The sequence below is a fragment of the Leopardus geoffroyi genome, chromosome C2, assembly GCF_018350155.1.
Source record: "Leopardus geoffroyi isolate Oge1 chromosome C2, O.geoffroyi_Oge1_pat1.0, whole genome shotgun sequence".
NCBI classification, from domain to species: Eukaryota; Metazoa; Chordata; class Mammalia; order Carnivora; family Felidae; genus Leopardus; species Leopardus geoffroyi.
In genome coordinates, this window is record NC_059333.1 from 85,384,590 (window position 1) to 85,401,654 (window position 17,065).

The 17,065-nt window shown below is 37.8% G+C and overlaps 1 long non-coding RNA gene across 3 annotated transcripts in view; it reads right to left on the minus strand.

Annotated features, from left to right (window-relative positions):
* The window catches only part of LOC123611202, a 55,321-nt gene that overhangs the window by 31,004 nt on the left and 7,252 nt on the right, over window positions 1-17,065 (minus strand). For all 3 annotated transcript variants that reach the window (XR_006718489.1, XR_006718487.1, XR_006718488.1), the window contains one exon: window positions 10,792-10,929. This is a non-coding gene — a long non-coding RNA (uncharacterized LOC123611202). The remainder of the gene's footprint in view (window positions 1-10,791; window positions 10,930-17,065) is intronic.

The window sequence follows — 17,065 nt, forward strand, 5'->3', positions numbered from 1 at the left end:
TCTCAAAGCTAGCAAAATTCTTCCCTCTGATCTAGAGGTGCTCGGCTGACACCCCAGAACAATAGTGCATGTAAAATGAACGATAATGGCTTCCCTGTAATTTAGCTCACAGATGAATCTTAGGTGAGATTTTTCTATTGGGTTCTAACAGTCGCTGAAAATTGGTGCCCTAGGAGGTGCAAAGTGGAATGCCCAACACAGCTCTGATTATCAACTGCAGCCGATGCATGCATCACAATAATGGCAGGCCTAGACCGCTCTTAGCATTTGAAATCTTTGAATAAATCAAACCCCGAGTATTTAACAAGTGCGGGTGTGTCCTGATTTATGCAATAGGTGTGTTTCTGAAGAGCTGATTTATGCAAATTGAAATTTGGGGAGGGGGGAGGGGATCAAATTATAATTGAAATTCCCTTGGAGTACTCTCTAATTGATGGCATCACACTACTGGGAATTTTTCCTATAAATAATTACCATTCACTTATTTAGTTAGTTTTAACACAGCATTTTTGGTCTTTTCAAGTCAAGATATACATATATTTTCCCTCTCAGACATTTAGGGAAATAAAATATAAAAGCCACCATGATTCAGTACTATTTTTTGCTCATCTCCCCTCCTTCCCCCCATATGAAATAGGTTATTTTATTTGTTTATTTTAAAGTACCACCCATTTTAGGGGCGCCTGGGTGACTCAGTCGGCTAAACGTCTGACTCCTGATTTCAGCTCAGGTCATGATCTCATGATTTTATGAGTTTGAGCCCTGAGCAGGGCTCTGTGCTGACAGTGTGGAGTCTGCTTGGGATTTTCCCTCTCTCCCTATCTCTCTCATGCTCATGCTCTCTCTCCCTTTCAAAATAAATAAATAAACCTTAAAAAATAAAATAAAATGCCACCAATTTTTATGTCATAATCTACATTTTAAAGATGAGGAAATGAAATTCGAAGAGGTTAAATTTACAGAGTTACACAGTACATTGGTTTGTTAGGGCCACCATCACAAAGTACCATGGGCTGGTTGGCTAAACAACACAAATGTATTTTTTCACAGCTCTGGAAGCTAAAGTCTGAGATCAAGTTGCTGGAGGGGTTGGTTTCTTCTGAGGCCTCTCTCCTTGGCTTCTAGATCGTCTTCCTCCCCTTGTGTCTCCACGTGGTCCTCCCTCTGAGCCTGTAGGTGTGCTAATCTCTTCTTCTAAAGACATCAGTCACATTGGATTGGGGACCACCCTAACAACCTAATTTAACTTTAAATATCTCTTTAAAGGCCTTATCTCCAAATTCAGTCACATTCTGAGGTACTGGGGATAGTACTATAATTTCAGGATACACAAGTCAGCCCATGACACACAGCCAAGGGGAGAAGAGCTCAGATTAGAACCCAGCCACTCAAAGGTTTAAACCAAGGTTCTCTCTCACTACTTTCTGTGTAAGGTATCAAGTAAATATCAGGTTTCACTTACATTCCTACGTTCCATCTACAGCATTTCTGTTATAGTACAATGTATGTGTAATTGAAGAAAACCTTGTTTTATGCAAAATTGCATGTGAAAAATAACAGACTTGGGGCGTCTGGGTGGCTCAGTCAGTTAAGCGTCCAACTTTGGCTCAGGTCATGATCTCACTGTTTGTGAGTTCGAGCACCGCATCGGGCCCTGTGCTGACAGCTCAGAGCCTGGAGCCTGCTTCAGATTCTGTGTCTCCCTCTCACTCTCTGATCCTCCCCTGCTCGTGCTCTCTGTCTCTCAAAAAAAAAAAAGAAAAAAATTTAATTTTTTTTTTTTAAAAAGAAAAAAGAAAAATAACAGACTTTATGCGGGAAATAAGGTTAGGCAGACCCCTCAAAAACCGTAGAGCTTTGTAACAGAGCACTAATAAAAACATTAATGGTCCTTTAAAAATCCTTAGCAGTTAAATCTCTATTAGCATTAGCACCTAGTCTGAAATCAGTCTCCATCATCTGCAGCCTTAAACCTCAGAGTTTGGGTGTCCTCTTCCTTTACGATATATGTATCAAATAACATTTGCTTCCAATAGAGACCACTTTCATCAAAATTTAAAAGTCTGATCCTGAGTGCAGTCTTCATAAAGATGGTGTCCTCATACTCTTCTTAATCTTGTTTATATGTACCCTATTCCTGGGGACCAGTGAACTATGAGGGCATCCTAATCTGTGAAGTCCACACATGATTCTATGGCCCAGAACCAGTGAAATGGTCATTATTATACTAATAGCTACTATTTCCCAAGCACACACCTGGCAGACCCTGAGAGAGGTCTCTTACATGTCAATAATCCTCATGGCAACTCTTCAAAGCAGGTATTTTTATCTTCACTTTTCAGCCAAGGAAACTGAGGCTAACAGAAGTTATGGGACTTCTTCAAAAACATAGAGGCACCCAACAGTCTAGTTCAGGAATTGTTCCAGAACATTACTTGTTCAAAATCCTTTGCCTGTTCCACACTTTCACAGGTAAGTTGGCCTGTTGGATGTAGGTCCGACCATTCATTCAACCAGCCACCAGTTTCAGTTAACTACAAGAATCATCCCCATCCTTACTACTTTCCTCCCCCAAAGTGAACACTCTAATCAAAATGTTCTTTCTGACCATTGTAACACTGGGTGACTTGACTTTTCATAAGGAAACAGAGTAACTGAGATGGTCCATCCACATTTCACACAAACTGTTGCCATGCCCAACTCCCAACCCCTCCTTTAGGCTTTGATTTTTTCTTTTTTTAACCTAAACCCATAACTTTATAGTACTCTTTGTTAATTTTCATCATGTTAATTTAAACCCATAGTTCCAGGAATTGGTTATCTTTTTACACTTGTCATCTGTTTCCCTCCCAATCTGGACTTCTCTGCAAATGTGATGAATATTATATATGCCCTCATTTAAGTCATTAATAGACACTGAACAGAACAGGATCAAGGTTAAGACCCTTTTGTCTTCTAAAGAATCTCTCTCCATAATCACAGAGACATGCTGTTAATCCAACCAACTTTTCTGCCATCCAGGTTTTTAATGACAGACTGTATCATCTTGCGGAGAATAAGGTAACAGCTTGTCAACGTACTTGGTTCTTCTGTATTTGGTTCTGACAACTAATAACTCAGCTTTTCCATTAGGTGCTTAGAAATCATTAGATTTCTAGTTTGTTTTCAATTCTTGCCCAGGATCAGCATTATAATTTCGTAGCTCAACAGTTTCTCCTTTCGTTAACAGCAACAGCATGTGCTCATTTCTTGTCTCCTGGCCCCACTCCTGGCAACATCTCCTTAAGTTCTGTCAGAATGGATTGGTAGTCACATCTGTAGACCTAGTGATCACCCTGCATATTATCACTCAAAAATTGAGGCACAAATCTACTTAAAGGCATGGACTTGTTTAAACTTTTTATCCTATCCTAAGTCATGTGTTCTGTCTAGAATATTTACCCTACATTTTTGAATCTGAATACTATATTCTTTAATAAGGAAGAAAGGCATTTATTTTATCTGTCTTCTTTCCACCTTCTATAAATATTACAGTTGAACTTTTAACAATGTAAGGGTTAGGGAGGCCAACACCATCTCCCAACCCCTCCCCCCCACAGTCAAAAATCCACATATAACATTTGACTCCCTTAACTACTAATAGGCTACTGTCAGCCAGAAACCTTACCAATAACATAAAGAGTCGATTAACACATATTTTGTATGTCATGCGTATTTTATACTGTATTCTTACAATAACACAAGCTAGAGAAGACATGTTAGTAAGAAAACCATGAGGAAGATAAAATATATTTATAGTACTGTACTATAAAACAATCTGTGTATAAGTGGGCCATGCAGTTCAAACCCATGCTGTTCAAGGGTCACCGGCAGTCTGTCATTCCCAAGCTAGACATCTTTTTCTTCTTGCTTTCAATGTCCTTTTTGAGGTCTTCGGTGTTTCATGAGGCTTAATGGATTTTAAAACTAACCCTTCTTTTAGCCTCTAAACAAAACTGTGCCCCTTTTGCATTAATCCTCATTTATTCGGCCATTCTTCCATGGCTCCTTACCATTTGAGCTCACTGAAAAACTCTCTGGGCAATCACATTTTTCTTTTCTGACACCTCTCCTAATATTTTGAATGACTTCTTCAAGACTTTTGAACAAGATTTTTCGTGTTTTTGTCTCAAACCACTTTGAATGTGAAAGATAGATTTGCTTCACAGGTTTATGGATGTTTAGGAAATATTGTAACATACAACTTGGAATTTTCATGTTTTCTTAATTTATGCAATAATTTACCTAACGGCTTAATATTTTGAAGAGCTTACAAGGCCTCATAAATAACTAAACTTGGATCTTAGTTTTGATGTTTTCATGTTACTAACACATTAATTATGAGACACCTATAATTAATCTATGAAACATATAATTCCTTTTGTTTTTAATTTAGTAAACTAAGATACTAACTTTATCATATCTTCATAAAAGTGGAATAATCAATTCAATTAAAAATTCAATATTGTTTTAACAGACACTATTGCTGGTTAAATAGTCCATTAGTAGTTTCAGTCACATTTTCAGCTCAACAAAATGTTTCAAACTTCTTAAAAAATCTGGAAAGTTGGCAAAAGCCAAAACATATTTTGTCAATATATCTAGCTTAATTTTTAAGCCCATGTAAACTCCAGAATAACTTCATTCATCTGTTTTTTATTAATTTATCCTGAACTCATCAAAATATAACTTTGAAAGAGTACTTGATGTCTCAAGAGTTTAAATTTTTAAGTAGTCTTCTTGGTATTACGGTAAGTAGGAATTAATTCCCAAACCTCTAAAATTTATTTCAAAATGTGTAATTCTATAGATGAAAACTTAATTAAAATTGTTTACTTAGAGACGCCTGATGAGGTTATAAGAGCTTATGGATAAACAGTGGGTTCTGCTACTCTTTATTCTGGAAGGCTAGAGCAGTATTTGCTAAGAGAAGTTCATGCCTATAAACAAAAGCAACCAACCCATGCCATACTTCTGGCCACATCTTCCCCCCCATTTAGTTGACATGATGTCATATGCAGGAAGATTAGGCTGAGGCACATTAGGCCTTAGCAATACAGCCTAACGAATGATCATGCCAAGTGGTAGAGAGAAGGTACACTGGCGATTAAAACTGACTTTTGACTTGTTAGATGTCCTGTTCTTGGTCATCTGTGTTCTTCCTGCCCACCGTGCTCCTTGGTCCATATTAGGCCTTCAAAAATATTCATTAAACAAATGTACTAACAGATGAATGAATGATTTTAAGGCCCACTAGTTAATAGACTTTGAGACTACCAACAGACTTCTTGCAGAAGTCATGAGTGTTTCTGGATCTCAGCAAGGCTGAGCTTACAGAAGATGGGTATGATCGATGCTGGCAAAAGGTAACAAGTTTCTACTAGAAGGAAGATAACTAGTGGTGTGTTGGTGAAAGTTTAAGAACTAATGTGCCAGGGGGCATCTGGGTGGCTCAGTCTGTTAAGCCTCTGACTGTTGGTTTTGGCTCAGGTAATGATCCTACAGTTCATGGGATCAAGTCCCATGTTGGGCTGTGCACTGACAGTGCAGAGCCTGATTGGGATTCTCTCTCTCTCTCTCTCTCTCTCTCTCTCTCCCCCCCTCCCCCACTCATGCTTGTGCTCTCTCTCTCTCTCGCTCTCAAAATAAATAAACTTAAAAAAAAGAAAAAATTCTCCAGAAAAAAAATCCCTGATTTGCAGCATTAGTCGATTTTCATAGTGTAGATATTCCCACTGTGACCAAAGTGATATTACTGAATGTAGAGTTGGGAGGAGATGCATACAGTCTGCAGTCCTTAACACAGCCTGAGTGGCTTCAGTGAATGGGTAAGCTACTCAGCACATCAGCAGTGTCCAATACTTACATAGACATTATGACCTCTTTTTCTGGCATATGTGTGTGTATGATTTCATGCAAATAAAAAATGAGATTAAATTCTTTAATCTCAAACTATACAGAAATGCAATAATTTAACTTTTTTCTAAGTTTATTTCTTTATTCTGAGAGAGAGAGAGAGAGAGCGCACAAGTGGGGAAGGAGCAACGAAAGAGAATCCCAAACAGGTTCTGCACTGACAGTGCAAAGCCTGATGTGGGGCTTAAACTCATGAACTGTGAGATCATGATCTGAGTCAAAGTCAGATGCTTAGCCGACCAAGTCACCCACGGGCCCCAGAAATGCAATAATTGAAATTGACAGAGTAGTCAAATATTTATAGACATGGGAAGATATTCTGTATCAATACTTATTGTTTGGGGGAGATGTCAAGACAGTTAATACAGCATAGCACTTTACTGAAAATATAAATACATAGGGGCATTTGACTGGCTTAATCAGTAGAGCATGCAACTCTTAATATGGGGGTCGTGAGTTCAAGCTCCATGTTGGGCATGGAGTCTACTTAAAACTAAGTGAATTAATTAAAAATAAATAAATATCAATATCAATATACATGTAATCAAATTCGCACCCAGAACATTTCAGAGTGAAACTGTAGAGTGTCAAAGAAAAAGATCAAATATCAAAAGCAATCAGGGAAAATAGACATCTTAGCTACTTAGCACTATATGGACTGCTCATCAGTAGCAAAAGAAAATCATTGAATAGTATCTTCAAAGTGTTGAAAGAAAATTCTGTCAACCTAGAATTCTATAACCAACAAAACTGTCGTTCAAGAGTGAAAGACAAATAAGGATTAGAGAGGTCATAATATGCAAAAATCATCACTGAAGAAAATGCTAAAGAAATCTGAAAGAACTACTGAAATAAAAAGAAATACAAACGGAAAAAGTAGAATGCCAAAGGTAAACTAAAAGTGTATAAATTGGGTGTTAAAATTTTAGGAGTAGTGACTAAAACTCTAGAAATAGATTCTAAAACTTTTAACCCAGGTAAGAAGAATTTTAAAAATGTAGTCGACTCAAAGGAGGGCAAGAAATAAGAAATTAGAAAAAAGCATACAAAGCATAGTAAATAGGATATACAAGTAATAAAAATAAATGTAAATAAATGCAATTTAACAAATGCAATTAATGTAATTAAATAAATAAATATAATTAAATAAGTTATAAATGTAATTAAATTAATCAGTTAAAACACAGAGGTTGTCAAGTTGGGGGGAAAAACAGCTATATGCTACTTATAAGAGACATATCTAAAACAAATTGTTATTAGGAAAGATTTTTAAATACATACTGGCTTAATACTGAGGCTGAAGTTGTTAAAGCTTTGTCAGGTCAGACACTGACATTCTAAGCAACCACTTTGGAAAACTTGATCAGAGCTGCCTTTAATGCAATATATGTAGTACTTTTATATATATGAGTATATACACGTGTATACATATTTATATACCTATACACGTGTATATATATACCTATATATGCTATGTATGATGGAACTGGGATTTTCAGCCATGTCTCAGCATCAGAGCTTTTGGCCTTCTAGAAGGATTTCTAAGCCATATCCTCATCAGAATCTTTCCTTCAAATAGGCCAAACACATTTTTATAGTCTAGAAGAAAATGTGCACACACATGAACACAGACAGCCAATGGCCATAGAATGTTCCTACTGAAAAGATTTGAGTGATCCTCTAAATGTTCTTTTAAGGATCTCAGAGCCTTTGGAGACTCTGAATAAAGTTATGGACCCAGTGGGAAAAAAATAATGTCCAAAACCAGAATTATGCATGCTATTTATGGGGATTTACAGACACCCATCCCCCAAAACCCAATCCTTGAAACACTAACAGCCATAGATGGACCCCATTTCATAAGCCTACATTGTCAAGACAAACAAAATGAGTTGCTAGGAAAGAGGGATGTTAAGTATGCCCAAGGCTGCCTGACCAGGTTGTAGGACGCAGAGTCAGAGCCTGCCTCCCTCAACCCCTCAGTGTTCCACCAGCCAATGCTTGTATACATTTTCGTGGCCACACTCCGGGTGCCATTCCTTGAAAAAGCACTTCTAAAATAAATGGAGGATATCTGACAAAAAGAGCCAAGTAACATCTCCTTCTATTCCTTTTATCTTCAGAACTATTTAAAAAATTCTTTAAGTTTATTTATTTATTTTGAGAGAGACAGAGACAGAGCGAGTGGGGAAGGGGAAGAGAGAGGGAGAGAGAGAGAGAGACAGAGAGAGAGACACACAGAGAGAGAGAGAGAGAGAGAGAGAGAGAGAGAGAATGTCAAGCAGGCTCCACACGGTCAGTGCGCAGCCCAATGTGGGGCTACAACTCACAAAACTGTGGGCTCATGACCTGAGCCAAAACCAAGAGTCGAACACTTAACACTTAACCAGAGCCACTCAGGCACCCCAGAACTATTTTAAATGAAATTCTTAAGCCAAATGATCAGTTAACTATTAGCTCAATGGATGCAGAAGGGTCATATGGCCCAAATTACGATGAAGGAATCATCATAAATGTATGCTATGTTTAGAGACCTTGAAGATCTATTGTGCCTTAAAAATCAGGCATGGACATAAAGAGAAAACATGGATCAGCTAGGGTAAGGCAGGTTGGTCTCTTAAACTAATCCTTTCTAGCAAGGGGTTCCCCAGGTTTTGGAAAGTTGCCTGTCTTTTAAAAGTACCTTGAACTATCAGAAAAATTTTCTTTAGAATTATAAATCATTATTAATAATTACATGTAGATTTTGAACTAAGTGGAGATGGAAATGTTCCTTCACTAATTCGTACAAAGCTGATCGTGTGTTCCCTCAAGACACTTGGGTTGAGAGCCGTGGTCGAGAGACAGAAACAAGAAAATCTCCGTTGATTTCAAAAACTGCATTATATTTCTTTCTTATCCTGCTTCAAAACTAAATTTTCTATACTTCACTTACATTATTAAGAAATATAGTTGTTTGATAAAAATGACCCAAACTTTTTATGAGAGCTGAGGTAAGTATGGAAAGAATTTTGTCTTAGCTATTAAAGTATCCCCTCGTTCAGTCGAGTGCGTTAAAGATGGGGGAATAAAGTAACATTTATGTTCCCCCATAAATATGAAGGACACTGTCTTGAGTCACTGCCTGTAGACTTATCAACACTGACATCTGGTCCTGAAAGCCTATCCCATTGTCAAAAAGAGACACTACATTTGGGAATTCTATGATTGACTGGATGCAGAGACAAATTCAAATTCTAATACTGCTACTCCCAAATGAATTTCTGAATTTCCCATACTGGATGCGTGATTCTGAAACAGGCAAGACTGATTCAAATAGTGTGTGTGATAGGACCTGGGAAAGAATAGAAATAGAAAGTTCACCCTCCCCCACCGGATTGTAAACCCTAGGAGGACAGGCCCCTTGACTTCTTCACAGCCATGTCCCTCGGGCTTAGCGCAAAGTCTAAGAAAATATTTATTGAACCAATGAATTAATGTATGAATTTTCCTGGTATACTTGTATTTTTTGTTTGAAGCATTGAGGCTTTAGCATCTGGAAGAATTTATTTAAAGCCCTTTTTTTAAAAAAAATACAGTCTGTAACTGTGTAATCTCGTGTGAGCACAAAGAGGAAAAGAGGGAAAAGGGGACTACACATCAAAATATGGTCCAAAAACCCAATTCAATGTGTAGTTAATGTCTACTTAATAAAGTTATCTCCCTCATAATGTTTGGTTTTAAAATATGTACATCAGAGTTCTCAGAATCACCTGGGCCAGTATCTACCGAGTCAAGCCCTAACAGGACCATGAAAACAATGAGAAAAGAGCCAGGAACACAAAACAAATCTCATGTACGAGAAGGTCATGCTGGTCAATCGCCTCTATTTCCCTCTTTGCCCAATGTCATTCTCCCACCTTTCACAGCCTTTGGCAAGCCCTGCTACTCTCCCCTCATCATTCACTGTTATACCTAATGTGTCACACCTTGCTTAGCTTTGGGTCTCTGCATTCTCCTTCCACCCCACCTAGAACCTTTTGATCCTCACATGTAGGCTGCCTCCCTCTTCCTGTTTTAGGTACCTTAGGCATAAGAAATTCCAGCTTTCTTGTCAGTGCTCTGTCTACAAGGCAACAGTAAGTTTTGATTGATTTTAAGACCCTACAACAGTTTTCTCATCTTTATCTCTTTGGTCAAGTCATCAGCTACATGTAAACATGCACACATGGGCATATGCATGGGTATACATCTTAATGTATACACGTACATATACAGAGACACACATACACATACACACACATCTTGCATAACCAATTATGGACGCTGAAAAACCATTTCCCTGATATCAAATGTCTAAAAACTCAAATGACTGTTTGTTATAGTACAGCACTATGATGATTTCCATTCATATCGACAGCCCTTGACAATGGAAGACATTCATGTGTTTTACGGTAGAGCAAAGATTAATCATTTCTGAACAGTTTTAATGGCCAATGGATTTGAATCAGGTGAAATTTGGCAGTTCAATCCTGAAAGATGGTTAACTGGTTAACTCCTTCTAGGCACATGCTTAGTGACTGAATGTCCACAGATGCTTGAGAACTGAGATTTCTCTTCTCAATGACACCTGAGTGAGGTCTTTAACTCATCTCTAAATGGACTTTATTGGGGAAAAAAAATGAAAAAAAAAAACCCTTGTAAAACTAACTTAAATTCTCATCTATCTATCCACCTGTGTACCTTTCTTTATGCATCCACCCATGACATATATAAAGTTGTAGAACTGTCTGGAATCTACTACGTGCCATGTAAGAGTTCACTATTGTAACACAGAGTGTCATGGGCAAGACTTACTGTTCGGTAATGTGGCTTTTGCCAAGGCCTGAGTTTTCTCCTCCTGTTGTCTACTTCTGTATCTAGTGCTGTCTCTTCTTTTCCATGTTACTTGATCTGTACTAATTTTGTCTTCTGTATTCACCACTGAAGTGCTAACTGGAAAATCAAAAAGCACATAGCACTCTAGGCAAATACTCTGAATTCAATTAACAAAACATTTAGATTTTTTTAACCTTAATGATAAGAATGTATTCACTGGTTTTCTTTTCACTGATATTAATATTATATAAATTTCTGCACCCAGAATGAGCTCATCTGACACCTTGCAGTTGATGCTCCTCAAACTTGTCATGAAGACTTTCTCAGGACACCCTTGCAAGCCTATAATGAGTCTCCAACTGGCAGTGGAAGACTATTTAAGAGACTTCAGCAGGCTTAGACAAGGAAAGAAGAGCTTCCCACAAAGCGCTTTTCCTATCTCTCTTATTCCCAAATCATGCACCTGAGACACATAGTTTGCTATCAGCAAGAGGGCAGAGGAGAGAAAATATAATTTTAATTATCATATATGTGCTATAAATTGCACAACTATCAGCTATTTTGGTGATCTTGAATCTCAATACAATAGTAGGTTCTCAAAAAATGTTTATGTCATAAATAAATCAAAGTCAGTAAAGCAGATTTCATTCACCAGCACATCTAATCTTGCATCATTCTAATATAAGTGGAAGTTTGTTGCATGAAGTTCAACTGCTTTATATGACTTCACAAACATAAAGAGAGAAACAAGCATTCTAAGGTATTCACCACCTGAAGCAAATACAGGCTATGATCTTAACAGGATCAGTTATGGAACTGAATGGTTCAGAGAGGACAGTGACATTAAAGTCCATTCCAGCATGATTTGATCCTACTGTTAGGGTCGTTTTACTCAACACCTAAATCAAAGAGCCGTTCCCTCCTATGGCAAGTGTTATACCTCCCAGGATAAATGAAGGCCCCACTTTGTAAAGTTTCACCATTACTTAGTTAACTATTCCTTAAATAGATACTGCCCAAAATAAGTTATTTCCTTTCTTTTTAACTAAAACAATCGGCAAAGTAGCAAATAAAAATCACAATATATTGAAATCAAAGGCATCCAAATTGGCAAAGAAGAAGTCAAACTTTCAGTTTTTGCAGATGACATGATACTCCACATAGGAAACCCAAAAGATTCCACCAAAAAGCTGCTAGAACTGATACAGATATGCAGCAAAGTTGCAGGATACAAAATCAATGTACAGAAATCAGTTGCATTTCTATACACCAATAATGAAGCAAAAAAAAAAAAAGAGAGAGAAATCAAGAAATGGATCCCATTTACAATTGCACTGAGAGCCATAAAACACCTAGGAATAAACCTAAGCAAAGATGTAAAAGATCTGTATGCTGAGAACTAAAGAAAACTTATGAAAGACATTGAAGAAGGTACAAAGAAATGGAAAAATATTCCATGCTCATGGATTGGAAGAGAAAATACTGTTAAAATTTCAAAATTTCAAAGCAATCTACACAGTCAATGCAATCCCAATCAAAATTGCACTGGCATTATTCTCAAAGCCAGAACAAACAATCTTAAAATTTATATGGAACCACAAAAGACCCCAAATAGCCAAAGTAATGTTGAAAAAGAAAACCAAAGTGGGAAGCATCACAATCTTGGAGGTTAGCCTCTACTACAAAGCTATACTCATCAAGACAGTATTGGCACAAAATCAGACACATAGACCAATGGAATAGAACAGAGAACCCAGAATTGGACCCACAAATGTATGGCCAACTAATGTTTGACCAAGCAGGAAAGAGTATCCAGTAGAAAAAAAAGACAGTCTCTTTAGCCAATGGTACTAGGAAAACTGGACAGCAACATACACAAGAATGAAACTGGACCACTTTCTTACACCATACACAAAAATAAACTCAAAATGAATGAAAAACCTAAATGTGAGACAGGAAACCATCAAAACTCTAGAGGAGAAAACAGGCAACAACCTCTTTGACCTCAGCTGCAGCAACTTCTTACTCGGCATGTCTCTGAAGGCAAGGGAATAAAAGCAAAAATGAACCATTGGGACCTCATTAAGATAAAAATCTTCTGCACTGCAAAGGAAACAATCAACAAAACTAAAAGGCAACCAACAGAATGGGAAAAGATATTTGCAAGTGACATATCAGATAAAGGGTTAGAATCCAAAATCTATAAAGAACTTACCAAACTCAACACCCAAAAAACAAATAATCCAGTGAAGAAATGGGCAGAAGATATGAATAGGCACTTTTCCAAAGAGGACATCCAGATGGCCAACAGACACATGAAAAGATGCTCCACATCACTCATCATCAGGGAAATACAAATCAAAACCACAAAGAGATATCACCTCACACCAATCAGAGTGGCTAAAATTAACAACTTAAGAAACAACAGATGTTGGTGAGGATGTGGAGAAATGGGAACCCATTTTCACTGTTGGTGAGAATGCAAACTGGTGCAGCTGCTCTGGAAAACAGTGTGGAGTTTCCTCAAAAAATTAAAAATAGAACTACCTTACGACCCAGCAATAGCACTACTAGGAATTTATCCAAAGGACACAGGAATGCTGATTCATAGGGGCACTTGTACCCCAATGTTTATAGCAGTGCTTTCAACAATAGCCAAATCATGGAAAAAACCCAAATGTCCATCAACTGATGAATGGATAAAGAAGATGTGGTTTAAATATGCAATGGAATACTACTTGGCAGTAAGAAAGAATGAAATCCTGCCATTTGCAACAATGTGGATGGAACTGAAGGGTATTATGTTAAGTGAAATTAGTCAGTCAGGGAAAGACAGATATCATATGTTTTTACTCATATGTGGAACTTGAGAAACTTGAGAAACAGGAGACCATGGGGCAAGAGAAGGGAAAAAAAAATAGTTTCAAACAGAGAAGGAGGTAAACCCATCAGAGACTCTTAAATACAGAGAACAAACTGAGGATTTATGGGGGGCAGGGGAAAATGGGTGATGGACATTGAGGAGGGCACTTGTTGGGGTAAGCACTGGGTGTTGTAGTTAAGCAATGAATTATAAGAATCTATTCCCGAAACCAAGAGCACACGGTATACACTGTATATTAGCTAACTTGACAATAAATTATATTAAAATAAAAAAAATTTTTTAAATCACAATATATGTTCATTGAAAATAAATGCCATGGACTATGTAGTAAATGCTTTCTTTCAGTTTAATTTAACCAAAAAATTGAAATAAAACAGTGTAATGCATTTTAGTCATGCCTTCCTTTTTATTTAAGTACGGGTCCCTTCTTATTCTTCAAAACATAAAAAGGCTGAGCAGATTAAGTAATGAAAAGGAGCATGTTCCACCTTGTGTTTCATAAGCATTGACCTCTAAGGAGACTAGTGAAGTCTAGCTTTTTACCTAGAAAATGAGAGCTTGGAAACTCAGAGGTCGCAGACCAACACCCTGAGGCTGAACTGGCCCAGGTACAACAGGCCAACATGTATATATGAGATACCAATATTTAGAAATCATAGATTTCCAGAGAGCCTGGGTGGCTCAGTTGGTTAAGCGTCCAGCTCTTGGTTTCGGCTCAGGTCATGATCTCTCAACTCATGAGTTCGAGCCCCACATCAGGCTCTGTGCTGACAGTGTGGAACTTGCTTGGAATTCTCACTCTCTCTGTCTCTCTCTGCCCCTCCCCTGCATGCTCTCTTTCTCTCAAAATAAATAAATAAACTTAAAAAAAAAAAAAAAGAAATCATGGATTTTCTATAAAAACTATGCACTTCTACTAGTTTCTCAAAAAACAAAACAAATGAAGAAGTGGGTTCTGGGCTCCTCAGACCTGGAGGCTTCCCCTCTCTAGGTGGGAGGTCAAAACTGAGGAAGCCTAGGTGTTCCCAGGTATCTTCAGTTACACACATTTCCTTCAAGCTACTGTAGAAATAAGTAGGCCAAGCCCAACTTGTCATTCTTGTCAATCCTGAGACCTAGACCAGGAACAGAGAAGAATCCAGATGCAAAAGGATACAATTCTACCATCTTGAACGTTTGCTTACTTATCCATTTTACAATTGGTAAGAGCACGTGACAAATCTCTAATGCCCAAAGCTGTTCTCAGCATAAATGGCCACATTTTAATCAGCCCAATATTCACACTGAAACAGAATTATTCTTTGTTCAAGTTTGGTCTGCTAGCAAACCTCAACAGGTTGGGAGATCTTTGAGAGGAGGGAAACGTTACACCAGGCCTATTCGTCCAGCACCTCGCACCACAACAGCCCTGTGGGGTGATGAATACACGGGAGAAGGGGAGGTGGGCTGAGCCTGTGAGGGAAGAGTCCAAGTTGGAGCAACTACAGTTACTTTTGTTTTCATGCATAAGTGAATGACTCGTCGCAGCATCGTTTAAGGACATACAAAGGAAATTTGAACACTGAGGTCAATTCCTAAAATATTCAGATTACATTGCTATTTCACAAAATGGATTTCGGAGCCCAAATTACCTTAGTAACCGGCTCCATGCATTTCATAACCTGCATTACATCAACCACCAATTTAGGAAAGAAATATTTAAACAGTAAGAAATGAAATGTTTCTTCACCGCAATTGATTTTCCTTATCAAGAGGTTAAAATCGCTGATACTTTTCAGTGAGTGAAAAAAAAAAAAAAACAAATGCAACTTTCGGTGAATATAAATATTTTTAAGAACAAAAACCACTTAAATGTAAAACTGAAATTGGTTTGAAGTGATTCACAAAGGCAGAAATAAAAATCACAAATAAGCATTCAGAATCTGAAACAAATTCATTTTATGAAGCAAAACACACGGAATCAAATATTTTTCCATAGCAGTAAAATATGATTTTCCTTAGGGAGCTTGGAAAATTCCCTCCAAAGTTCTGATTGATAAGCTTTTTAAGAGAAAGGCTGCTTTTTGAGGTAGTAAATCGCCTACTGACATTCTCCACAAAGCTTCAGTGTTTAATACCAAGCTGCTGGGTTGCAAGTACAAAGACATCAATTATCCCAAAATAGATTGGGGCAGAGTCCAGTTCACTTATTAGTCCTTTAGGCTATGTCCACAGGGGACAGAGAGAAATAGAGATTTGGCAATCAGCTGGTTAATTTGATCATCGCAGACAACTGCGTTGTATAATTTAGGTCGGAAACATACCCTGACCTGGTATTCCTAATTTGGAACATTCATCAAATTAATCAAATAATCACCAATTCTCAATTTCACTATACCCTGTAAACAGAGTCTTAGCATCAAGCCTTCACTTACAATTATAAACAAAATGCAACATAATCTGGGCAACTGCACCTTTTAGGGGTGTCCCATTTTCTATATAGCCCTTCCAAGCCATCTTCATTCTCCACAGCTATCAGCCTAATTCTTCTTATCCCTACTCCTTTCTGTACAGATGCACTTGCCTCCTAGCATACAAAGAAAATGGAGTCCATCAAATAGAAACTCCCTCAGCTCCCCATTTCTCAACACATATACAAAGAGTCTTTGTAGCACTCTTTGTACAACACATATACAAACACGCTTCTTAACTCCTGTCTCAACAGGAGAGCTTTCTTCTTCAAGAGTACCTTCTAGCACCTTCTCCAGATCTCATCAACACTACTTCTCAGGAAACTTGTTCCATCTTCTTTATCTTCAACCTTTCCCTTTATACTGGCTGAGTCAACTTAGCATATAAACAAATGAACCCTCTCTCAGGTGAAAAAGGTAACTTTGTCTTCCACTGCTAAGAGTTTAAATTAGTGGAGGGGCGCCTGGGTGATTCAGTCGGTTGAGCGTCCCACCCAACTCAGGTCATGATTCTTGCGGTTCATGAGTTGGAGCCTGGCGACAGGATCTGTGCTGGGAGCTCAGAGCCTGGAGCCTGCATCAGATTCTGTGTCTCCTCCTCTCTCTGTGCCTCCCCCACTCACACTCTGTCTCTCTCTGTTTGTCTCTGAAAAATGAATAAACATAAAAAAAATAATTTTAAAAAAAGTTTAAATTCGTGGAAACCTCTCTGGAAAGCAATCTCACAATAAGTATCTAAATACCATAAAAAGTTCAGGTCTTCTGACTCGACAAATTCCTCTTCCAAAAATTAATTCTTGAAAAACAGTACAAAATATGGACCAAGCTTAACTTCAAATACACTTCTGGAGGTGTCATTATAAGGAGAAATATGAAAAGAAAAGCTAAATATTTAACATTAAGAGGAAGCTTTCTAAAG